This window comes from Caloenas nicobarica, chromosome 11, assembly GCF_036013445.1.
Source record: "Caloenas nicobarica isolate bCalNic1 chromosome 11, bCalNic1.hap1, whole genome shotgun sequence".
Classification (NCBI taxonomy): Eukaryota; Metazoa; Chordata; class Aves; order Columbiformes; family Columbidae; genus Caloenas; species Caloenas nicobarica.
In genome coordinates, this window is record NC_088255.1 from 17,400,276 (window position 1) to 17,425,781 (window position 25,506).

Genomic DNA, 25,506 nt, shown 5'->3' on the forward strand with positions numbered 1-25,506 from the left:
AAGAGAAAACACAGGCGGCTTGTTACAGCTCAATAATCGCGAATTGCCTTCTGCCCTGTTTTTTGTAGGGCTCTGCTCAGGCTCTGGACAAATCTCATTGCAGCCCCAAAGCTAAAAATTAAAGTACAGCTATGCATACACATGTAATTGCTCTTTAATTTACATTGTAATATATGCATGTGTGCAGATTGTATGGCAGAACTGGGGACATAAGCTGTTCCAGTGTGACTGACTGGTTTCTGTTCAAATGAACAATGGTACTGGCATGAACAAAAAGTTTTCCCCAGCTTGACAGCTGTCACAGTGAGTTAATGAAAAATTCGCACTATTGTTAGATTTACAGATGGTTCTTTGTGGTTTGGTAGGATCCTCTATCTCAAATATGTCATCTCCTCTTTTTGAAAGTAATTAATATAAACTTGTTCAGTGCTACTGTAATATCATCTGCTTGAAAGAGAATTCATGACATATTGTGCTTTTGGTTTTTTTTTTTTCTTTGTGATATATACATGATGACAACTCCTTACTTGCAAAAAAAAAAACCCACATATATTTTGGAGTTTTCTAGTGACTTAACTATGCAAAAGTGGTGAAAAAAGTTTATTATTGACCAGTTACATGACAGGTAGAGACTGAGTCCCACTAATAAAGGTAAAAACCTTATAATGAGACTGCTGAGCAAGGAGATCAAATGTAAATACATGATGCCCATGTTATGCGCTGCTGTAATTGAAAGCAGTTAAGTGAGGCAACTTGAAAGTTAATATTTTTTACTTTTCAAATGTGCTAAGTAGTTTTAGATGCTGCACCAACCTACAAACTCTGTTTCCATTTTTAATGTATTTACAATGCCATTTTCTTCCTTTTTTTTTTTTAACACATCTGTTTCTCCCTTGTTATATGTAAATACAAACAGGCAAAACTCTGTTAATGAACTAGACTACACATTTAGTGTTGTTAAATGCAAAAGGATGACAAATTGGTGAAAAATATTTTTATCTTGTCATTTTCAGTTCTAGCAATTGTAGGTGTTGCTTGTAGCAGACATAGAAAACAAAAACATTTAGACACAGATGTGATAATGTATCTTTTAACAGAAGGATGTATAGCCTCAGAGTCTACCCAGCTATTCTTGCATACCACAGAGCTAATGTGCTTTTGTACAGACTGTAGCTGAACAAAGGTTTCATTTTTTTAGAATGCCAAGGAAAAAACCCACATTTGGTGTTATAAAAAGTTTAATACAAAGTTCTTTCACTGGCTGGATTGGAGGATGGTGGGACTTAAGCAATAGGCTATCATAAGTGGATAAATCTATTTTGAAAAATACAAAATTGACCTAATTATTGAAAATGCAGCTGATTTTGGAAATCATTTGGGGGTTATGTCAATACGGCAAAAATCTTTTGATATAATGCATTTCTGTGTTGTACCAACAAGACATATCCCTTTGTCAAGAAGAGCTTATAAAATATTTAGGAAGATACATAGATCATGGTGGGGCCATAGGCTGAAAATCTATGAGGAACAGAGTACCATTAGGTGCAATGTAGGTGCTGGAGAGAGTTTTAAATCCATAATCCATTAAATTTGTACTTAGGACAATCCAAAACATGTTTATAAATGATGCTTCATTTCCATACGTTTGAGCGATAGATGGAGTTGTAGTTTAGGCAGCAAAGACCACCTTCCAAAATCATCCAAACAGCCTTTTCCTTGTAGTGTGTGACATGGAGGCTGATGAGCCTCCCTTAAGCAATTTGTGTAATTGTAAAGTACACCCAGGCTAAATTTTGCATAATGTGGTGCCTGTTTAACTACCGCAGCTAAAGGCTTTAGAGCTATTGGGCACAATTTTCACAGATTCTGGATCTCAGCTCTGGTTCAAAACGTCTATTGCAAACCCCTATCTATCCGTAAATGCCGTTGAGCTCTCCAAGCTCTGCAGATGTCATCTGTGTATGCTCAGCAGATTGCTGACAAATCCCATTGCTCTCAGAGTGTTTGACAGTGAAAGGAATGCCCAGATGTTGAGACATCAGTCCTCTTAGGAGACTTCTAGAGTTGAGACAGATAGAAAATACTTGCAGTCTCTCACCATATGTTTTATTTCTCCCATTCTGTTTGGAAGTGACCACTCATCTGATTGAAAAGACAGAAAAAAGCGTATCAGGTTGATCCCCACTTAGTCTGTTTACTTGGCTCTGGTATTTTCAGTCTTTTGGCTATGAAGCTCTGACATAGCTTCATCTAAAGCAGCTTTCAAGTGTAAAGAGTATACTTAAAGGTAAGGTATATCTTTAGCACTTGGGTTTTAATAAGGTTGCTGATGGACACTGATATCTGCTGGTTTCTGGATATATATTTAGAACTTCAATACTGGAACTTTAATTGTAGGAGGGATAAAAGAGGGGCTGACACCTATTCTATAGCACCTGCTCTAAGGCATTTCTTGGTGGAATATGTCACTTAATATTTTAGGTTTCTATACCTCAGTGCATATGAAAGAAGTCACTGTGTGATTTTTCTAATATACAGAGAGAATGATTAATAATGAAAAAAAAATCTGTATTGAATGTTTTAGATGTATTTCCTCTGCATCTTTGCAGGGCTATTTCTTGGGAGGGTATTTCCCAGAGAGTATTTGCTATTCACCCTTGGGTTTACTGTAGTGGAAAGCTAAAGATACAGTTTTTCAGTTCTTACGTTTTCCTGTTATTATTTGAAGCCTAATCCTGCAAGTGTACACATGTCAGAGTTAAGTTGGTCTCACAGGCTTTTTTTGTAGGATCAGACCCTTCATGTTTTACTATTGCCGCATCACTTTTTTTCATCTACATCTTGAGTAGTTCTTGTTCATTGATTCACTTTATTTCTTGGACAGCAAAAATATAGCAGCTAAATGTTAGGAAAACTTCTAGTTAGAATACATCTTTATTCCTCTATATTTTCTCTTCGGTTTGAAATAGATTATTATTTTTACATTTATTAATCAAGGAACTTAAAGGCCTTCCTATGAAGGAGTTGCCCGCTTTGAAGTAGACAATTTTTTTGCTATTGTAAGGACGTGTCACAGTAACTGATAAGAACGCGGTATTAATGAACATCTTTACTGTAGAATAGCACCCTGTGTTGTTGCAGTCAGCACAAGTGCTGCGGAATTGTTGGAGGTCATCGTGTCCAAGGCATTCAAGAACATTATCCTGAAACGTCTCAGCAGTTTCATGCACTCAGCCATCTGTGGGCCGTCCTCATTCAGTGTGTGTGCGAAAAGTCCGTAGCACAGCCTGTCCCTGGTCTCCACTGAGTGGTTAGCCATTACTGCAATATAAATAACATTCATCATCCTTTAGGTTGGCAGGTAATAGCTGGACTGGGCCAGAGAGTTTGGGGCTTTCTCAGAAAGGAAGACTGAATCAAAAGTCTGCAATACTGCTGCTATGAGTACTGACCTCAATAAGTTAATTTTGAGGCTGACAGACTCGGATGGGTAAAGGCAGCCTCTCAGCAAAACCCTGAGCATCCCCGGCATGCAGCGATGTGTTTTGTGGTACAAACCCCTGTTCTTCCCCAAGTTCTGTGTTTCACTTGGTGGTCGCATCCTGCCGTAACAGGTGCACCTGCAACAGTGATGCACATGAAGGGCAAAGAGTGCTCATCCCCTCACCAGCTTTTCATGCCCACCTCATTTCCTGGCCTGTCATCAGTTCCCAACCTAGACTGGAGAGCACTGAAAATACTGTGAAAGGGGGAAGCATGAACGAGAGAAGTTAACCCAAACCCTTGTGTCTCCATCCTCCGGCTGCCTGCCAGATCTGCATCATGGACCTCTTGCAATGAGCCTGGGTGAAACTTCCTAATGTGAATTCTTCAGTAACTTAAAGATTTTGTAAAACGCAGAAGCCAGCAAAAGAATTTGCTTCGTGCTGTCCTCCTTCCCCTCTGGCATTCAGGAAAGCAGTGAGAGAGTCACTTAAGGAAAGATATTTTGACTTAGTGATCTCATTCAGCACATTATGTTAAATCATTTCAGCAAGAATACCTATTAGTAATCATTTCCAATTCCAGGGAGGATGAAGAAGGCATTTTGGCATGTGACTCAAGAACCTGCTGGGCTGCTGCTTTAGGCTGGCAAAACAAGGGAACCGTGGTGAATTTAGAAGTTTAGTCAAACAAGCCTGAAGTTCAATTCTCCATGAGTGGTTTGACTGTGACATGCTTTCACTCTGACCTGCAGACAGCATCTCGTGTGCTGCTGGGCATAGAGCTGATGGAGGGCTTGAAATGTGCACAGCTGCACTGAGCTGTTTGGGCTGCTTCCCACTTAAAGATGAGGTATCTAATCAAAAGATAAATAAACTCTAATCCTGGTCCCGCTAGATAAAATGGAAAAACGTCCAACGGTTTCTGTGAGCACTGGGTTGAACTATTCATGAAAATTAATGGCATGCAGAGCTAATAGGCTGTTCCTTGGCCTCAGAATTATATTGCACCTTCTGGGAATATACTGTAGTCTGCTGGTAGATCAGTCTGCTGCATCTGAGCTCCCTTGGGGCCAGACTCTGCTTTCTTTGCACCCTGCATGGGTAAACCCATGGAAAGGAAGGGAAGCAGCAGGGAATCTAAATCAGTATTTAAGAAAAAAAACCCACAAAACAAAAAAACCACCACCAACAAAAACCAAACAAAAACCAACAAAACCTCTTTTTGCCAGGTACAAGTTTATTTCCCTATCTTTTTCTGGTGTGGCAGCAAATAAATTCTTCCTAGTAGGCTGTGGATTTTGTCCAGGTCTTGCCATGGTTGCTCTTGGTGACTGAGAGCATCAGAGGAGGTTCTGCTGGTCAAGGAGCATAAGCCTTTCCCAGTTGCTTCGTGCGTCTTGTGATATTATAGCGACTCCAGCAGGGCAAGTCAGATTAACTCTGTGTGAAAATTTCCTATTGAGAGTCTTGCAGTAGAAATTAGAACTGTGCAAATAATTACGTTTTGGATTTGGTAGCTGAATGTGCAAAAAGTCATTTTGAGTTGACCTGTAACTACTACTTTTTTTTTTTTTTTTCCCGTCAAACAAATTTTCTGTTTGAGTTAAACAGGATGATTTATTTTCACGACCATGATATTTTATGTGCTTATGATTTGAAACCCCCTGGAGACTGCTGGCATGCCCTGCAAGCTTCTTGCATTTGCCCAACCTACATAAGGCAAAACAGACCAATTCGTCAGTAGGGCCCGGTAGGAATACTGGCAGACATCCTATTGTCACGTATATCTCCCTAGATAGGAACCCCACTGATTGTGCTATTTTCTGCCCTTTCCAACCCTATGAGGCATTTCTTAATGTGATACCTAAAATCTCTGAGACCTTCCTGTATGCTGCGTACATTGCTCTACTTATTTTAAGATGGCAGGATATCGTAATCAGATCTGATTAAGAGCCGTTTCATTCACTGGTATCTTCCATTCGATCTAGAGAAGTTGAATCAGCTCAACTATAGGAATGAATTCGAAGTGGTTAGAAGAGTTCCCATTAAGGCAGCCATCCTTCATGGCCGCACACATGCACTTACATATGGACTTCAGCTGGAAAGTAATGTACATTTGACATTTTACATATCACCGTGTTGTCTCATTGCCCTCTAGCCTGGCTGTCTCTCTGCTTTCCATCACTGCTCTTGCTGCTTCTTACCCTTTCCTGCCTCAAGGTTTCTACTATTGTTTTCCTCATAGGTAAGAAATATCAGCTTCCAGAAATTACTTACATTTAATCTATAATGTAGTAGAGACAAATTATTGTGACCATTACAAAAGATCTCTTGGCCCCTTCTGTAGAATGTTTACTATGTTTAGCTCATGAAGTATTTGCTCGTTTGTGTCCTTGATGGTAGTTCATTGGCAAGAGACTTAGTGACAACCTCCAACCAAAGACAAGTTGCTGATAAAGGGATTAAAACTAACAGTAGTCTCTCAGGCCCTTTTACTCTGTGCTTGGACTTGCTTAGCTGCTCAAGTGCTTCTTGTGTATTCCTAGTCCCCAGGGTAAAACTGTCTCCAGACCTCTGCTTACCCTTTGATGCACAGTGTACACCGAATTCAGGCTGGTGCGGAGAACATGCCCCATTAGTATCCTAGATACTTGGCTTTTTGGAATTGAGATAGAAAGTAAACAGACTATCAGGGAGCTGGCATTTTCCAAAGAGAGATTTTTCTTCTCTAAACTGAAAACATTGCCATAAACTTAAAATGAAACACTCCCTTGCATTCTGTTTAAGGTTCAGGATATGGGAGCAGCTAGTTGGTAACCCACAAACTGAATCACACTGAAATCCAATGTTCTGCACAACAGGTGGCTTCAGCACTTTGTTCTACTGATAGAAGGAATTTGGAGGGTCCCTTCTCAATCCATTGGACTGGTTCTGATTTGACCAGTAGCTCGTGGTGATTCAGCCCTCTGACCCACATGCAGCTATGTAAAGATGCTGTGGTTTTAGCTTGTGATTCCACAAGGAAAAAAACTCTTTGTGCCATGCAATTCAGGGCAGTTCCTTTATCTGTTGTCTTGCAAATGTGGATCACAGTATTTTGAGGGATCAGCTTTATCAAGTGGAAGTTCAAGTAGCAGGTGCCTGGAAAGTCGTCATCTCACAGGAGACACCATCTGAACTAGTCGTTGCTGGCGGTTACATTGGCTCACCCAGCATGACAGCAGCAGCCTCAGTGATTCAGATGCGATGGGATCTGTCACTTTCTAGATATGACTTTTAAAATGAAGGTGGAGGTATATTAATGGAGCTAAGTGTTCTTCCTGGTTGGGAAGTAAATAAAAGTCTGATGGGATGTGTTTACCAACACCTGCAAAGTCAAGTTAATTTTTGAGTCAAACGAGTGAAAAAATATATAGATACGAGAAATAAGCTTTCCAGATATGTGCTTGTATTCTGATTTTGTTAAAAAAAAAAAAAAGCATGCTTTCTTTTTCCTTTATATACTTGCCCACTGTTTTCCTTTTTTTTTTTTTTCCCCCCTCCTCTCTCTTCCATCTGGGGAAATGAAAGTGCAGAAGGAAGTTGAACTGATAGAGAGTTAGAAAAAAATGCCAATAATCCTAAAATTGAAAATAGAGAACCGAATGTTTGTCGTTTTCAGCAACCATGCTGGCAGTTTAAGTTGAAAGAAAAATCACTAAACCTCTTATTTAGTCACTTTTAAATAAGAAATCGCTTATTGAAAGAAAAACAAACATCATAAATTCTGAAGAAAAATACTTCTTTTTTAATAGATGGGTATTTATACATTTGCAGGTATGTATTTATGGGCACACGCTTTATGGACATACACTTATAGGCATACACATATGGACAGAGTTGAGGGCTCCGAAGCACATAGAGTATTTATTTTGGCCTCCTCTAAGGTGAGGAATAATGCTGCATTTTTACATTTTCTATTGTAGCATGCTAGAGCTCTGTGTGTGTTTTATTGATAAATGGTGCAAACTTGTGGACCTTCTGTTTTCCACAGAAATGGATGGAATTTGAGCATTTACATCTCTGAGCAAGATCTTATTATGTCACACCTTTGCTCGGTATTTCTGCTACAACAATCATTAGTGAAACAGTTAACAACATTGAAATACAAATTGTCATCCCTGAGGCTCCAGAGTTAACACCTTTCTGTTACCAGCTTGCTGTGGTTTCACAGTTAACACCTCACCTCTTTCTGTAGAAGACAACACTTTACAGTACAGCTTGGGGTCTGGCAAAAATGCTACAGAGTTTATCATAGGCAAGTCTCAGTTTGATGCATTTAAAACAGTAGCTAAAAAATTCATTGCCAAAGATAGATCAGGCCCCTTCTATACCACCATTGCCATATGTTAAGAAGAACTTAATGTGCATAAAAGGCAAAGCTACAAAATTATTTTAGGTTAAATACTGCAGCAGTGTGGCTTCCCTTCCTAGAGGCATTTGCTCAAAACAGTTTTATTTTGGGCCCCAAAGATGCAAGTACACAGGGCAGTTGCTGGGATTGCAAGGGCTCAGGTCTTCCATGGGCAAACCTGGTGAGGGATGAAGCCCATGCGAAGACCGATGGTAAAATGGGTAGAGAAATGAGAGTGGACATCAGTTTTGTTGCAATATTTTTGCCATGAATGTAGTCCAAAGAGATGTCAGACCTGTACGCATACTGGGCAAGAAGTTTATCTCAGTTTCAGAAAGGACATTTTAACAAATCATGGCAGCAGAGTGAAAATTTAGTTGGACAGTGTCAGGATAATTATACACAATTTGGTTTTGCTTAAATATGTTAAGCACCATTGTTTCTTTTCCCTGTTAAGCATTGGAGTGCTGGGTTGCAGCGGTTTTCCCTAATTGCTTTAATCTGTGGCCTTAAGAAAATGAATACTTTAAATTTACACTTGTTAAGTACACTGCTAATGAAGAAAAGGCTTTAGCAGGCTTTGACAGACCAAAAGTATATGTAAGGAAAAAAAAAAGAAAAGGCAAAGAGAAAAAAGAGAGAGGGAGAAGCTAATCACCAAACCATTCCGTTAATGCTTATTTTAATCATCCTGCCTGCCCTTCCTGGCAGACAGAGCCATTAGGCTGCAGAGGCAGGAGGCAGCTATCACCGTCAAATGGCGCTGATGTTGAGAATTGGGCCCAGGAGAACAATTTGACTTGTCAGTTTATAGAGACATAAACCTTCATTGTTGTGCACAGACACCAACTGGCTTTTTAAAAGTCTATTTCCCTCCTGATGATGTGAGAGTCTGCTCCCCTCTCTCCTACTGGTCTCCAGCCCTCAAATTTATGAGGGAGCGTTTCGAACCCTGCGCAGGGTGGTGCTGCAGCGGCAGGTGGGTTTCAGCAGTGCCCGGAGCAGCTCAGTCACCACACTTCCCAGCTTCGAACCAGAAGGTATCCCTTGGGGTGGGGGTGTGAAGAGCTTCAGAATCATAGAATCATTGAATTATTTTGCTTGGAAGGAGACCATCAGGATCATTGAGTCCAACTACAGCATAGTTCTAGCACTAAACCAGGTCCCTAAGAACCTCGTCTAAATGCCTTTCAAACCCCTCCAGGGATGGTGACTCCACCACTGCCCTGGGCAGCCTGTTCCAGTGCCTGACAACCCTTTCCTTGAAGAATTTTTTCCTAATATCTAACCTAAACCTTCCCTGGTGCAACTTGAGGCCGTTCCATCTCATCCTATCACTTGCTACTTGGGAGAAGAGACCAACACCCTCCCTGCTCCAACCTCCTTTCAGGCAGTTGCAGACAGCGATAAGTTCTCCCCTCAGCTCCTGTTCTCCAGGCTGAACAGCCCCAGTTCCCTCAGCCGCTCCCCATCACACTTGTGCTCCAGCCCCTCACCAGCTTCGTCGCCTCCTCTGCACTCTCTAACTCCCACACTGGGTGATGTCATGTTGCAGGGAGCTTTAAAATGCCCATATCACTGCAAAGTCTTCAGAATTGTTAATTCTCTGTGGGAATAAGTGTGTGTTTTAAAACACGGGATGCTCAGAAGGAGAGAGGAGCTAATGATATTTCCTTCAGGGGGCAAAAGTTAAACACCTCCGAAATTTAATTAGTTACCAGAAATGTATGATCTGTTTTCAACAACAGTTTGTGTTGCTGTTTTCAATGTATAGAAAACTTTTATCTTTCTGACAACTAACTTGTGTGCTAACAGTTTCTTTTGCCTGAAAATGCCTCCCTGTATTGCGGTGAGCCACTGAAAAGGTTTCAAGCAGCACAGCATTTTTCCCAAACTTCAGCTTTTACATTGTGCAAAATGGAGAAAGTGTTTATTGGTGCCCACATCGAGCAGCAGCACTTAACTGCTTCAGGAAGAAGTAAGCTTCAAAATCCCGCTTGGCTGACTGGCAACCTAATTATAGCTATCCAAGCACCGGGTATTCCTATAACCAGGGAAAGCAGGGAAATAAGGGCATCCTTTGTCCCACATTGCCCAGACAGTTCCAGTATTGTGTATGGGGCTGGCAAAGAACCCCTTCCTGCATTTGATTGCAAAAACTGATCATGAGTTTGTGGCAAACATGTAAGCAAATCCAACTAAGCACTTGTATCTCCCTTTTGGCAACATAAATTACTTCTGTGTACTGGCAACTTGCTTTTAGGGACTGTAATCTCTCTGGAATTGGGAAGGTATTGCAATAAATAGTTTTTAATGGAAGGCCTACTTTTAGAATTGGTTTTTTTTTTCTTAAATGATCGCTGTTTCTTCCTTTTTGTAAGGAAAAAGTCTATTCTAGTTCATTACATTAGTGTTTTTGAAGTGGCAAATGCACACAACTGCCAGATCACGTACAGCATGAGAGCTACGCAGGGTTTTCTTCGGCTGAAGCATGATTGTGAGCAGTAATTGAGATTAGCTCCCCAGGAGAAAGGTCTCTGCTCTCCTCCTGATTTTTTTTTCACAGTAAAATAGTTGCACTTAATGCATTTACAAGTAGACTCTAAGTGCTAACATACTTTCTTCCCATACCCCTGCCATTTCTGTGGCAGTCTTACTGAAGAAATAACAATACATAAAGCTGCAATAAACACTTAAGGTCTTGGGTGTCTGCTTCCTCTGGCACTTTCAGATTTTCTATTTGAAGCTAATTTCCTTCAACACTTTTACATCTGAAGTGCCTGGTTTTGGAGACCTCAGAGTATTTTTTTTGTGCATATGTTAATTAAGGTTCCTGCCAGCTCTGTGCATGCATTAAGTAATGGTACTTGCAGGTGAGATGCAGAGAGGTGAAGGGACATTGTGAAGTTATGGAGTGAGACCGGGTAAAGCTGCTGAGCGTGGATACATCCGTGAATCTCTGAACACGCAAAAAGAGGGAGGTGGATTGTTCACCCATTTACAGCTAGGGGTGGTAATCCAACACGTGAAGTTCGTTCTGTGGCCTTAAGGTAGCCGATAGATATGCTGGATGTGCTCCACAGCTTTGAGCAATATTGAAAACTTGGACGGCTCTAAAGAACTTTGCTTCAGCTTTTTTCTGGAGAATAATACTGGCATTTACAGTCAGACTGTCACCTGGGAGTACATGGGCTTAATTCAACTAAAACCCATGAGCTGTAGCAATTCCACCTTTGTGAAGGTGGACACCTCAGGTATTTTAACAGGAGGTGACATGTTCACTCACCTGTAGATAAAAGTGGTTTTACTAGATAGGGCTGGGGGTCTGCATTCACTGATGTGGTCTCTCATACCAAATGTTTAGGGAAAAAGTTATAAGAATGAACACACGTATGGAATGCCCCAAATTTTTTTTTTTACTCCAGAAAGGCACATCCAGGGAGTCCTTTGCCATAAGTAGATTATCAGGTGGAATTTTCTGAAAAAAAAGATAAGCAAAACAGCTGGGGCATTGCCTGCCATTGGATTTGAACAGGAGTCAGATGTCTAAATGCCTTAAAGACTTTTGAAAAGCCAGTCCTTTATCCTCCTCTATGAAGTTGCGCAGAGCGGTGTCGACACTCAGTAGGGTGTTATTGACATGTGATTTTCTCCTCTGATCTTGCACAAGGGCATGAGGCAGAATTGCCCTCTGCTGTGTGTGAGCAGAGGAGCTTCAGACTGATGTATCAGCACTTTGTGTTTCTGGGTTGCTCTCGTGAACACGTGCAGAAGAAAAATACCAGTAGAACAAGGACAGTTCCCAGGTTAGATAATGCGTTCCATTGATTAACCTTCTTTATTTCACTTTTAAGTGCAGTAAACATAATGAAGCTGAGAACAATCTGGTGTTTTTCCACCACTTTTAGCAACCTCTTGTCATTTTAAGCTGCTGATATTTCTTTTCTGGTACTACCTGGTGATCCTTTTTACACATTTATTACTGTTGCTTCTTCTCAAGAAATAAATTTGCTGAGAGTAAAGAAAGTTGCTCATTAGGGCAATGTAATTAAAGGAAAAGTAGACATCATGCCAAGTTCCGTTTTCTCAACAAAGCGCCACCTTGGAGATTGCCTGAAACTCAATTACTCGTTGCTATGCTTATTAGGGAGAACAATGTGCTGAAATGATCCCTACTCCTAATAACCTTGTTTTCTACATGTGAATCATGTTAATAGTTTTTTCTTTAGTGCCTTAATCACCATTTATAAAATGGGTCTGTTTCTAGAGGGAGAATGGGGAAGGTGGGCTGCGTGGTGGGTGTTCTCTGAATTACCACTCTTCATGGAGAGTTTCTTGTTTCCTGCTGGTCCACAGTCATTTTTGTTTGTTGTTGGTTTCTTTTAATTACATGGAACAGCATTTATTAGCAAATTACATCCTGATAACCAGTTTTTCTCTGGCAATGTGAAAATGTTGACCCTCTGCCTTGCTCCCCTCGTTTCGGGGAAGGAGTGTACAGTGCCTTCCATGTCTCAGTCTCTTCTGCCTTACCTAGGGTTTCACCAAGACAAATAAGTTCTGCAACAGAAAAACAGCATTAATACTTGCTAAATAACCTTGTTCCAGTAACTAGTCCAGTGCCCAACTTTTCTTCCCAGCATGCAACCCTGATATCTTCCCACTGTCCTCATGACAGTGTCTTCAGGTCCTGTGAACAGACTGTTCCTATGGCCCCCAAAAAACTGTGTGCCTCTGTGTTGGGCTGTGTTACGGGGAGCTGTGAATAAGAGTCCTCTGTTGAGGGCTTTGGAAAAGACCTGGGGCCATGAAGGAAATACGATGTACTCCCATCCAGCCCACAACATACATACGCTCCTTAGCTCCGTGCTTAAACCTACCCCTCTAAATGCACAGGCAGCCCATTAACAGGGTATTCCAGCAGAAGTGGAGGACAGAGGTTTTAATCATGGTACCAAGTAGGGCCAAAACTGTCATGGGAATGTGGAGAAATTGCCTGAGGTTCAAGCTCTGTGGTGGCCAAGCTCATCCGAGTACCAGTAAGTTCTCCTGAAATTCTCAGTCAAAAGTGCCGCAAGCAGTCATAAAATAATTGTGCGCAAACTTCACCTTTGATCAGAATGGTGGGTGGAAGTTGCTGAATGTTGAAAATATTTAAGGGCGAGAGAGGGAGGTCGTTTGTTCATAAGCAAAGAGGAGATGAGCTCAACTGAGAAAACTTTGTTCCCAGTGTGGAACAGAGCTGGAGAAATGTAAGGCTCTTCTCTCTTTGGTGCATGTCCATGCATATGAAGATGAGGCTGGTCCAAATACTATCAGGGTCTTATATAACATGTAAACTGCCCATTATATGTTATATGAATACACTGTTCCTAAAAAATGCTGTGTTTTAACCTTGGAAGGGAATACAGGGCTGTACAGTTGGACATTCCTTCTCCCTCTTTCACGTCAGAATATTTCAGTTCTTTTATCTAGAGTGCAAGGTTATGTGATTGAAAAGGAAAGTCCTACCCTTTGATGTTTATTTATTGCATTATCCACTTTTCATGGGTCTATTATTCCAGGATCCTATTGAGCCATTCATCACTGAATGGAAATCTCCACTGTTGTCAGTAGGGAATTTCTGCCTCTAAATCACATAATTTGGCCCCTATTACTTAACTTGGAACCAGATTATCGAAAGTGTTGAGCACCAGATTCCCAAAGGCTTAGCACCTCCCACTGAGGATGGATTTTCAAAACTGCTCAACACAGAACAGCTCCTGTTGTGACCCTTTAAGGACAGATTTGCAAAAGAACGCAGCAGTTCCCTTTCACCAAAGAGCTGAGCCCTTTCCAAAATCTGTCCTGCTTGCTTTAGCGCTGAGCTGGAATATGAGAACTTTTGAAAATACAGCCTTTAGCAAACTCTCTGATATGGAAAATACTAAGTTACCAACATCAGGAAGGACTTGAAACAAGTGCTTGAGAAAATACGAACCTCCGTGTTTCTAGACGTGCCAAATTTTATTGACTGATAGAGGGGCTGGGAGAAAAATTTGGATCTGAACAGGTTTTCCCATAATTGCCCACTAGGAGGTTTCCTGCACGTTCCCCTGCAGCAGCTGCCAGGCAGGATGCTGGAGCAGAGCACCGCTGTGCTGAGGCAGCATGGCAATCCCCCTGCTCCCAAAAATGCATTCACTTAGCAAAATGTGATTTGCAAGCAAAGTAGCACAAAGCAGCCATTATTCTTCCACCATCCTTGGGGCGGGGGGGGAGAAGAGAAGGGTCCATTTACTTCTTATAAAAATACATTGAACTTTTCTTTTGAAGTTTTAAACCCAAGATTCCCCTTGCCTGCACTACACTGCCTTGTTCTCCAGAGAGGCTTCCCTGATGTGGCCAGCAAGAAAAATCTGTGGTGTAACCTGGGGAGCTTATGGGTTGTTAGGTGACTGTTAGTTCTTGACCTGGAAGTTATTGCAGGCAGATGGCAATGGAGAATGCCATGAAGAGAAGAGGGTATTTCAGTCTATAAAAATGCAAGACTTCGGACTTGAAGCCTGGGCACCACTTGAGCTCCTTGGAAAGTAGTTCTGATAAACTTCTGTGTTTCAGTAAACTGAAACTGCACATCCTGCTCGTGTCTGCTGGAAGACATGTGTTTCACTCCCACGTGGGAGCAGGCAAAGGAACACCGAAGCCTCAGCAGCCAGTATGGGGCCTGGCACAGTCCAATGCAAAGCAGGCATTTGGTTTTGATCTCTGGAACTGCACGAAACACATAGCGAGCCTTGGCACATCTTGCTATCAGTCCTCTGAGGTCGCCTGTGAACTTGGGACGGCTTTTTGTTTGGTTATCCAGCTCCACTTGCATTTGGTTTCACTCCGACATAAGTACTTTTTAAGATACTGAAATTGATGAAAAAGATATAAAACAAAGAGGGAGGAGCAGGCTTGGTAAAAGCTTTTATCACTGTTACAGGACTGTGCAGATTCTATGATTATCCTTTGCCTTGTTCAGCAGTGTATAATTTAATGATTGCATCCAGGGCATGCTATTAACTTTCTTTTCTACTTCTGTGACCCCAAAGCTGATTCATTCTTTTTACTATTCCCTACTTGATGCGTGTGTATATGTAGGAGGAGGGCAGTGGCTAAAGAAGCATTATGGATTTCATATCTTTGCTTCATCTGCCACATTATAGCAAATGACAGTTGATTAGGTCTTTCTATAGATCATTACCAATTGTTTTCTACCTTGCAGATACTGCTATTACGACAAATCTATCATATCCTAGAGATCCTATGCAGCTTGTTATTTCTGTGTGATTTATTACACTCACAGTAGAAATGTTGTTAGCGAACATTGGGGAAGCAGTGAATATATTGAGAAATATCAATGTATCCTCATGTTCTGGCTTGCAGTGACAGTCAGTGATCCATCTCACTGACACTTACCTTGTTAACATTTTGATCAGATGGCAAATTTGTCATTTTTCATGGTAACAAGTATAAGTTTGTACAAGAATTGCAGAAACATGGGGAAGATAAAGGGTCCCTCTCTTAGTTTTTCCCAACGTGATGTAATCAGTAATCTTTCTGGAAAATGAAATAATTACTTTGTGAAAAAGCTTATACACTGGAAAATGTGCCAGTGTTAGAAAGCTCAGATTTCTCTTCATTTGAGAACTGAATGAGTCTCTTTGCAGCCATTACTGACACTTTGATTAACACACCAAACCAACATGAAATGATAATGTAGAACAAAAAGGTTTACAGTCAGATTTCCTCTCCTTGATTGTGGTGGGGAACACAAAGATCTTGCGAGTTAAAGTGAAGGCATTATCTTTGGGAACAATGGAGTACAAGATGCTACAAACACGATGCTGCAAATTTCTTCTGATCCTCACAGTTGAAGCTCGCTCTCAGCTCGGCTGCGGGCTCAGCAGCTCTCCTGTGCTGAAGTGTGGGCAGGAAAACTCTGCTCAAAGCACAAGTGGGCTACACGAGGGGAAATTACAGCCCCTGGTGTCACAGAGTCGTCTCAAGTGCCCGTGATTCATCTGCACAGCCCACAAACATGGGGAAGGGGACAACAAAAGGAGTGAGATGTTGCCTCTTGGAGCAATACAGCTGTTCACCATCTCTGTGCATGGCGTTAATAAGGGCTTGTCCACGTGGGGGATTGTGCAGGGCAGTGCTGATAGAAAATCAGCCTGGACGGAGGATGTGTGCAGGACTTAAGCTTCAGGTCAGGACCAAACCAGACTAAACCCACCAGAAATAGCCCTTCTTTCACGACTTGCCTTAATTCGGTAGCTGGAAGTTTTGTTCGATTATTCTCTTTCAGTTTCATCCATTGAAAACTTCTTGGCTGCACTGTTTCAAATATCGGTGAGCCACTAATGGCAAGTGCCTAACGTAACCTCTCAGTCAACATAATGGAAAAAACAGGGGCCAAACAAACAGTTCTTCATTTTTAACCTGATAGTTTAAAAAATACAGGCTATATATGGTGGAGGAGTATATCTTGAGAGTACTTGGACCAAAGTTTTATTGAAAACATACAGCTTTTAATTCTCATCTTCACCTAAATGACTGGCGAAGTCTGATCCTCAGCTGGGTTTGGTTTTCTCTTGTTGCTGCTTTTCTAACTTTCTTTATAATGCATTGTCAGGATGTAAATCTTTTGAATGTATTATTAGAAAGACTCAGATTGTATTCAGAGAACACACATGGAAACCGAAAACTGCTTCATTGTGTCACTTTGGTTATAACAGCACGGCTTTGAATTGTTTAATTCTCCTAGTATCACACATAGCAATGCAATGGTTCAGGCGCCAGAGAACTCGAGCAGTGAGTCTTAATGCTCTGCAGCAATTTGAGAAAGCACAATGTCATCTACTAGAAGGTCTAATTGTTGTGATTAATATTTAGCATAGGGAAGTCTATGTGGAAGGGCACAAGTTACATCTGCTTGGTGAATTGAATGAATTACTGATTTTTCATTTCCTTTTATTCTTAGCGTCCTGCTGAATAGCAGAAAATGTATGAGTACATACTTGCTAGAGCAAAATCTCTTGGACTAAAGGCTCTGCCTCTTAAAAAGCCACTCTTCAGATGTCTGGTCCAAGGGAACAGGTGGGCGGCAGCGCATTTGCTGCTTGCTGGAGTGTGAGCCGAGGATTTCTAATGGGGGAACATTTGGGTGCACCACAGGTGCAGCGGCACCAGAGCGCAGAGACCAGACAGATGCAGGAACAGGGCTTATAAAGGTGACAGGTGACAGGAGTGCAGGGAGGTGGCAAGGGGTGGCTTTCCTTCCCGAGACCAACTGCGGCAGGGCATCGTCTCACCGATGTATCAGGGCCTGGTAGCACAGTTTTTCTTTTTAATATTGCCACACCATAAATACAACTGCCTGATAATTCTAGTCACTTAATAAGTGCTGCTTCTCACTGAAAACAAAGGGATTTAATTAAAAAGGAAGATAAATACTTAATTTCCAGAGAGTATTGCTGAAGGAAGTTGAGCGAAATGTTTTCTGGGAGAAAAACTAATAGTGAAACAGGTGCAATGAGAATAGGCAGTGAAGTAAGTTTGAGAGCTGGTTGACAAGATATTGCTGCAATTTGTCTTTAAGATCACACAGAGAGCTGACAGATTTCTCTAGGTCTTGGTGACATTCATATAAAAAAAGTTTCCTAAATCACCAGCTGAAATTTTGGACAATGATTTCTGATAAAGGGACATTGGAAAGCTTCACTTTCTGAAATTGGTGACTCATTTACCATTATCTCCATTGAACAGCTGAGATCTTCCCTTTAGGAAGACAGATGAAAAATTATCTTCTGAATGTACCATATTGCTTCCGATTCCAGAGAGGAGAAGGGAATTAATGTTGAGGATGGTGTTGCAGTAATTGGTTTCAGATGCAATGGGCTGCGAGTAAATCCCAACAAGCAGCAAGCAGGGGATTCACCAGCAGAGCAGCTGGAGGGTGGTACTTGGTTTTTTTTCTAGAATATGTAATCAGTGTTGTTCATCAGTGTTTTGCTCCTTAATAATTAGAACAAGATTAAAAAAAACCAACAAACAAACAAGGCAAAAAGCAGAGCAGATTATTGCTGGGAACTCATTTATGGCTGGATCAGGAGTTAATGTTAAACTCTGAAGGTGGTTAACACTTTTGGCTGAGCATATGGGGGTGGTTAGTGCCTGGCCACTGGAATGTGGACCACCAGCTTCTGTTCAGTGCATTGGGAGCTGAGGACATCTGCACTCACACAGACTCCTTGGAGTCCAGTCCTGTTCCTGATTAAACCAGTGTGAAGATATATTAAGCTTGATTGGCATTAAACTGGGCTCTTGAATTAAGAATTCTCCAGGGACTACACAGGACGTAGCTGAACCCTCTCTTTCCTCTTTATCTAAGTGATGGAGCTCCTCCTCTTGGGCTGTTGGCATCTCTCTTTTGATGTTGTCGATACAGATGAATTTTCCTGAGCCTGGCTCTTGACCCTCCTAGGTATCCTGTTGTATCAAACCATGGGATTTGCTAGTTCTTGACAGAAGAGTATATTATCAGACTGTGTGTTATGTGATGGTGAATTGCACCCTCTCTCTCTCTGAGGAGTTTTGTTCACTCATTTACCTATTTCTAAAATATAATTTTTAACAGTCAGCCCAACTTATGTGTTCATTCCTTACAACCCGAATATGTTTGTCCTCAAATTTCCATGAAGGAAGGCTTTCAGGTAATTGAAGGCTTAGCTGACAAAATTTTGCTGGATTTGCATTTCATGTAGCTACAACAAAACAAACAAAACAACAAACCAACCAAACAAAAACCCACCACCCATCCACCAAGAAAGTAAGTGTTGTTTAGTGGACATCTTTGGCTTCTGATGGCTTTGAATAACTGATTGCTAGTGGGCTGGAAAACCTGGCAACAGACTTGCAGTGAGGGCTTGATCCTGCAATGATCCAAAATAGCAGTTTTATTGACTAGCAGTTTTGCTGTGCATAAAGCTAAGCTGCCATCCATTGCACCTGGGGAAGCAGAGATCAACATCTCAGAAACTTTGAGAACCAGTAGGGAGGCTCCTTTCTAGGACCTCTGCATTTACCCAGGGTTTTCTCTAGGTGGAACACTCCTAAGAAACCTGGTTGAATGCCTCGCAGTTGCTCAGTTCAGCCCCATGTCTGTGGTGCTGGTGTTTCTCCTCACCCTTCCACCATGAAGGTGTGTACAAGAGAAGGCAGGGGAGTGAGCTGGGGGCTCTACCAGGGGAGCCCCCTGGCTTTGTTGATGCAGAAGGGTCAGATCAGCCAAGATTCATGGTGTGAACTGTGGCGTTGTCATATGCAGGGGCAGGAGTTGGACTCGATGATCCTTGTGGGTCCCTTCCAACTGAGGACATGCTATGATTCTAAGACACAGTTCCTTGACCTCAGCTCTCAGGCAGAGCTTTCTGTATCCCTGCTCACGGGGCTTCTTCCCTGCTCTGGCTACTGCAGCATTTATTTCACAGGAAAGGCTGGTTTCATCTAATCATCAGTATGCTAGAAATGCTGTGGTCTACTTTTAAATTTATTTGTTTTACCAAGCACTGAAAGATTATTTCAGTACAAAACTGTGAGTTGCTGGATTTCTGTGATTTCTCCTCCTTCACACATCCTCAGCTTTATAGATATCTGACAAGAAAGCAGCAGCAAGTGTCAAAACAGTACACGTTGCCAACAGTAAGGTAAACCATCATCAAAACAATGTTTTTGTATGTGTGTTTTTATTTTTTGTTTCTGGCATCCAGTATCAGTAGGAAGGATTTAATATGAAGAAGAAAAAGCCTGAACAGGGTGTCTGAAAACCAGACTTTTACTCAGGCAAGTCAGAAGAACACTGAACTCAGATGAGGTTATAGACAAATATTGAGTTTTGCTCATTGTGAGTTTGACAGCCACTTACAGCAGTTCACTGGCCTTTGCTAATGGGCATTTGGTAATGCCCTATGTCTCTAATAGCCGTGACTTTATTTTTTAATGGATTTGAGGTTGCTGTGGCTGAGAGGTCCATACATTGACTTCTTGCTAATAGTGCTTAACATTTCTATGAAACTTAGCAGTGTTTCTTCATTTCTTTATTATGGGAATATTACAGCCGTGGCATTCCTGAAATGAGCATGTAATGCATTACCCCCCCTCATTTTCCACTCCTGCGAAAACCTACTTATGGAAAGACGGACTGACTTTGTTGTGGGCATGAGATATATAACTTGGCCGGGATTCACAAAGAAACAAAAATGGTTTTGCGGAACTACTGTGGTTTTTATGGTTGCTTTTTTGCTTTTGTGGTTGGCTGGCAACTCTGTAGCATGAGCTGAGTGGTTGCTGGTGTCTGCGTGGTGTTGTCTGCAAATGCCAGATTTTCTTGTCAGGAAATCAAACCCACACAATATACTTTCATTGCCAAGAATTATGTAAAGTTCTTTTTGCTTTGGTTTTTTTTCTTTTTTTTTTTTTTTTTTTTTTTTTCCTTCCAGAATAGGATTTCTACTATATCTTTGCTTTGCCAGGATCTCTTGCTTCTGTTTCTGTTCCGGCAGGACCAACGTGACTTCGTTTTGCCAGGAATAATGTATGTTGCTTCTGCCAGGAATCAGACAGTGCTTCCTTCTTGCACAGTTGTCATCTAGGTGTTTTTTACAACAGGCAGGGAATGTGGGTGAATCTCAGGTGCCCAATGCATCGATTGTGTCTGTGAGTGCCACAGAGAACCGCACATTGCAGGTCTTGTCTTATAAAACTTCGATTTTGTTTGGACAGCAATGTAACCACGTGTTTTGCTTCTTGTGGAAATACACAAATTTGTCCCATTATAAGTTATTTATTTGTGTTGCTTGAGACTGTGTTTGTTCCACTAAGATTTTTGTTTGGGATTTGTTGATTGTGTCTTTGGTTAGCATTCTAGTGTATTGCAAAGATAAGCAAATCTGCTCTGCCACCACTTTTCAAAATATTTACCGCTAGAAGATAATATTTAATTGTAAAAAATAGTGTTGGCTTTGCGTATGAGAGCGTGCTGAATTTAATGAACATGTAGCGTGTGTAATGGAAAATAGGGGGTTAAGGGAGAGATGTTCACTTTTGCTGTAATTACTGGGATGTCTGCCTGCACACTGAATGAATACCCCCAGTTGGAAAATAATTAAATAGACTGGACTGGAGACATGGAAACTGATGGAAGCATTTTGTCAGGATGATGGACTGAAAAATGCAGCAGATATTTTCTGTCTTTTAACATATACGGCTGTGCGATGCAGCACGGGCTCTCCCACCTGAGGGCCACGCGTGCCAGTTGGCACGAGGCTCCCCCAGCTCCGCATCGCTGCCTTTCTGGGCCAGCCCCACTGAAGGAATGTGATTTGCTGTGAAAAATGTGCCGATCGGGCTTGACTTTGTGCCACCAGGCAGATTTGCAAATTGTTTTGTCTGCCTCCCGTTGCTTTATCCCAGCCAGCGACATCTAAGCCTTGATGATTTTGCGGGTCTTCATTAAAAATAGCTGTTTCTATATCTGATTACTGAGCCCCATCTGGGGAGAAATGAGCCTTTCATCTGTGTATTATGAGGCCATATCTGAGCATTTTGATTCCATAACACAGTAAAACCAGACAAAATTTCTGTTCAATTGCTTTTCCAGCTCATCTCTGAGTTCTCTATGAGCCCTGTCCCTGTCTCCAGCACATAATGTCTGGAGTTAGGGCATTTTTTTTGGTTTTGATTGCTCTTTTACTGCTAAATGCAATTTTTGTAATTGGTTACATAACTTGAGGGTTTTATTTTAAATTAATCTAGCTTTGCAGTCATTCTACATATGTTGTTCTTAACATTTGCCTATTATTTGGATTAATTTAACTAATTTATCACCACTGTTTAGATATGCATTGTTTTTGTAACACTTGCAAGTGAGTTAAAGCATACTTGTTGGGCTAAAGGCAAAGTTTGCTTCACTAAATCAAGCAGCTTTCTTTTCCCTTTCTGTTACTGTATATTTACTCATACAGGTTTTTTCCTGTGTGCTCTGATAGTCTGCTTTAAAAATGGCAAATATTCTGGTAAATAAATTCAACTTATTTTGATTATAGAGTAAAAGTAATGAGTGATACTGGCATTTTCTTTTTTGTTGTTGTTTTTTGGTCAAATTCTAAATTACCCCTCAATATTTAAACACCTAATTAACAGCCAACCTCTCTTACCTAAGGTTAGGTCTAATGTTTGGTGGTGACAGTAGTGAAAGGAATAGAACTGATGATTAACTCATATTTCTAGTTGGTACCTGGCCTGTTCATCTTCCAAGTCTAAAGTCAAATGGTCGGGCAGGGATAACCCAAAAGCTGGTCCAGTCTGTCCTCCCGTCAAGGGCTGCATCACCAGGTCCCTTCTTCACACGCAGAGCAAATGCAGATATTTAACAGTGGTGCCAATCTCTCATCTCCCAGTTTTCCCACTAGTGTGTTGTACAGAGGCCAAGCAAATATGTAATACGGGAGTTATGGGCAAATTACTTTCTTAAAGGAAAAATATCCTATGAAAACGGGTTTCTGCTGTAAACAGGCTGTACTTCCATGGCTACAAATACAGAAGGAGAAACAGAAACACTGAAATATTTTACCGGGTATATATTAAAGCTGCCTTTGGGGACATGGTAAGAAAGGCTTCCTTCTGAATGTGCATAAAAGGAACAGCACACAATTTATTGTTCAACAGCCCTGGCCAAACCCTTTTAAAATGAATATATGCATGTATTTCTGGAATTTGGCATGCGAAAAACCCTTGTGGAATACCTCTCTGGGTATGCAATGGCATTAACATATAACAGATACCAAGACCAACCTTTTCTCAGCTGAATAACTCTTCCATTGATGGTCACACTGCAAACAACAGAAATTTGAGTTAAGGATTTCTCAGGCAGTAGAGAAAGTAGCTCAGGTGTTCCACTGACTGCTAGTAGGGAGAGGGGATTTACATGGTTACAAAAGGACACAGGTTAGGTTAATAAAGGACAACTCGCATTCTGTCTAAAGTGAGGAACAGTCAGGATTTTTCTCATAGCTGATCAATTCAGTATACGCAAAATGATATTTTTAAAAAGAAATAAACTGATTCCCTTAGATTCCACTCTTCACCGCATGTAGTACACAGTGAATTTATTTTGCCATAGTGTTAACAGAGATTGCATATAGTTATTTTTTTTCCCAACATGTGGTGCTTTGATGATTTCTCACAAATTAGAATTTTTAATCTTAAATTGAAAATGTGTCCAGAAATTTAACTAGGCCTAGACTCGCACTGTAGAAAATAAAGAAAACGATTGCAGCTCTCGTAAACCCTTATCCATGAGTAATTATCTTGTTATGTTAAAGTGGTTCTCCTGAATATTAAAATAATTAGGACCAACAATCTCAGCAATACTTTCCTCAGATGTTGTAATTGGCAGGGGGTGTTAACTAATTAAATGTATTTATATTGCTGGCTGGCTAAAGAAAAGGATGAAGCACTTGTAATTGCTGAAATTTAGCACGAGCACATATTTACTACAGAGAATAAACATATAGATTACAGTATTTGCGATGGTCTAATAGCTGGAGACAGAAATCCAAATGCTTCCTGGGGCTATTTCTCCATGCTGGAGGGGGACTGGAACAAGGGGCTTTGGCAGGGGGGGGTTTTGTCAGACCACAGTAGGAGGGGGCTCTCCCCACTGAGCACAGCAGCTCGGCAGCCACGGCCGCAGGATGAATCCCGAAGCCGCTGGGAATTGCCGTGAGGTGGAAGGAAAAGGCTCAGGGTTCCTTTTTTTTTTTTTTAAGTTCATAGGAAAGACTTCAAAAAAATATCACTATAAAACTGTCTGTTGTCTGACCTCTGAAGTAATCAATTTTGGATTCAGCCCCCTGTAACAGTTGGACATTTCAGGGTCAGCAGAACAACTTTTTGGCAGATTGAAAAGCTGCGTTTCTGAGCCCAGGGTGGATTAGAGTAATACCGGGCCAAATAAAATGAGGCTTCAAACACCTCACTTCTATTTCACTGCTATTGGAAAAGGCAGTGAGGGCTGTTTTCAGAGAGCAGGGATGACATACACCTTTCGCTGCTTTGCCATCTCCCCTTCCCCATGTGTGTGCTTCCCCTTCTTTTGGAGGAATCCCAAACACAGGCCTCACGCTGTGCAGAGTTGATCAGTCACAGCTGCTCTCTGAAGCATCCCTAAAAATGCACAGGAGGGACAGTCCTCTCAGAGGGATGGGACATAAAAGCCGGGAGATGCATCTCCTGTCCCCAGCATCCCCTTTGCTGCCTCCTCTCCTCCTCCTCCCCCTTCCTTAATTTCCTTCCCTTTTTCTCTCTCCTTCTCCTCCAGCTTTGTTCTCCTCCATTTTTTCTTTCTCCTGCCATTTCTTCTTGTTTTCACTGCCATCCCTCAGTCCACGCTCTCATGACAGCACGAAACAGCAGCATCTTTTTCCCAGCTAGGGGCAAGCGAGAGCCCATTAGCTGCCTCAGACAAAATCCATCTCCCCTGCTCGCTCCTCGTTTTTAGCCTCCTCATAAATGAAAATTCCCTTCACTAGAAGGGACATATGTTTACAATCCCACAGCTGGTAGGTACATGTGTACCGGGAGCGAGTGCCAAGGTTATATAGACACGTGTCACTTTTATCCCAGAATCCCATTTGGCGCCTGGGAACATCTTCATGCCATAATGCTGTGGAGGTCATTACTACACCCTGTAATCCTCCATGAAGGTTTTCCGTTTTCATTTATACACAGTAATAAAATGCACATCTCAGCATCAGGCATTAGGATTAGTACTGACAAGGCTTAAGCTGCAATGTTTTAAGGATGCATTTCCGATGTGAGTAGAATAGTTAGCACACAGCGTGCAATTATGCTGGCTTCATGGAGGGAAAGATTTATGTTTCTATGCTGTTAATATCACGGTGACACCGACAGCATAAAAGGGATTTTATTTAAAAAATACAGCTTTAATTAATTTTCCATTGTAGTACCAATCTGGTATTATTAATTTATTTTACATTTCTAATGTCGATAACCTACCAGAAGTGTGAGGAGAAATGTCCTTTCTGATTTCAGTGTATCTTTATTTCTCCAAGAAAGTTGGAATTCTGGGAAGCTGTGATGTGGGTCGACTGGCTGGGTTCAGAGCAGGGGATGGTGTTTGAGGCTCTGTCAAGACCCCCACCCAGCCCCTGCCTGTGTGTGAGCACGAGCACGTGCCTTGCTGACCTAGTCCCTGTGTGTTTAGAGCCAGGCAGGTCGGGATGTTAATCCCCAGTGAAACTCCCAACCTCCAAAGCACAGGCTGCACCACTGCTGTGTGCTGGGGAGGAGGGAGGGAGCGTTACTTGCTGGGGGAGCTGACACCTTCCCATCTTCCTTCTCCCCTAAATGTCACAGCTCTGTTTTAGCAGCAAAGAGAGAGGTGTCCTCTCCCTGTCTTCTGCCGTCTGCTTCTCCTCTTCCTCAGCTGGAGGAATAATCTTCCAGGTCCTCCTTCGAGGATGTATGAGGACTGGATGAGATGGAAAAGAAGGGGAGGTGCTTCTGGTGTCTGCTTCC

At 41.6% G+C, this 25,506-nt stretch overlaps 1 protein-coding gene across 1 annotated transcript in view; it reads left to right on the forward strand.

Moving 5' to 3' along the window:
• The window catches only part of FHIT (fragile histidine triad diadenosine triphosphatase), a 555,478-nt gene that overhangs the window by 470,646 nt on the left and 59,326 nt on the right, over positions 1 to 25,506 (forward strand). The gene's annotated exons all lie outside the window — the stretch shown is intronic.